The sequence below is a fragment of the Empidonax traillii genome, unplaced genomic scaffold, assembly GCF_003031625.1.
Source record: "Empidonax traillii isolate 1590-97213 ecotype Southwest subspecies unplaced genomic scaffold, ASM303162v1 scaffold30:size3273891, whole genome shotgun sequence".
Classification (NCBI taxonomy): domain Eukaryota; kingdom Metazoa; phylum Chordata; class Aves; order Passeriformes; family Tyrannidae; genus Empidonax; species Empidonax traillii.
In genome coordinates, this window is record NW_020955223.1 from 1,470,644 (window position 1) to 1,471,657 (window position 1,014).

The following is a 1,014-nucleotide window of genomic DNA, read 5'->3' on the forward strand; positions in this document are numbered from 1 at the left end:
CTCCCTAATTTAAACCAACTGTGTTAAACTCATAAACTCAGTCATAGCTACAGTTTTGTTGATTGTCAGAGCTGTAGGTAAGGATCAATGAGCTTTTAAGATGAATTTACTGATTTGTGTGTGTATGTGCCTGGTTTATCTTTTATGTATTATGAAGAGACTATCTGAAAGCAGGCTCTCAGAGAAAGCGAGATGGGCAGGAAATACATCTTTAAGAAATCTCTATGGAAAATTGTCGTAGTTTGGCAGGGGGGCCTGCAAATGTCAAGAATGTATAATATGTTCTTTGATTTTCTTGAGCTCTAAAACAATGTTTATATTGGACTTATGTTAATTTGGACCTATGGAGAGATGTCACTGCCTCAGATCAGCTAATGTACTGAAACTCACACCAGCTCTACAGAGAACCCAAATGAAAAACTGCAAGCTTGCAAAGAACAAAGGAAAAGGCATGCTTGGACTGCTACATCCATTGGAAAATACATAGTTTCACATTTAGAAGCAATTCTGCACTTTTTCCCTCAACTGACTATACCTCCTGATTTCCAAAACATGGGAGGGTTCAGTACTATGAGACAGTTTTCACATAATGCAGGTATAAAACATACTGTAAATAGATTTAGGTTGTAAACTGACATTTTGTGCATTTGGATATTGTGCAGGACAGTTTTTTTACTTCTCTCTGGAAGTTATTAACCAGCTTACATTTCACATGGAACTTTAAAGCTTAGGACTTTATCTAGATTGCTGTCCATTTTGATATTATTTTTCATTATTACCCGTCCAATGGAATCACATAGGTAGCTCCTGTGTTATAGCCTTCACTATGGTGATTGGTACCTATTTTAAGGAACCCTTTTGACTCTCTCAGTCTGATTCTGGTCTTATTCAAGCTGGTATAAACCTGAAAATTGAATGTAGCTGCTCCACAGCTGGTTTAAGAAAACCAGTCTCAACTAAGTAAGCTCTTGAAAGACAGTTCCTATTCTATATCACAAAATCATAACATCAAAA

The 1,014-nt window shown here is 36.5% G+C and overlaps 1 protein-coding gene across 1 annotated transcript in view; it reads right to left on the reverse strand.

Moving 5' to 3' along the window:
• COL28A1 (collagen type XXVIII alpha 1 chain) overlaps nucleotides 1-1,014 on the reverse strand; it is a 46,098-nt gene that overhangs the window by 6,235 nt on the left and 38,849 nt on the right. The gene's annotated exons all lie outside the window — the stretch shown is intronic.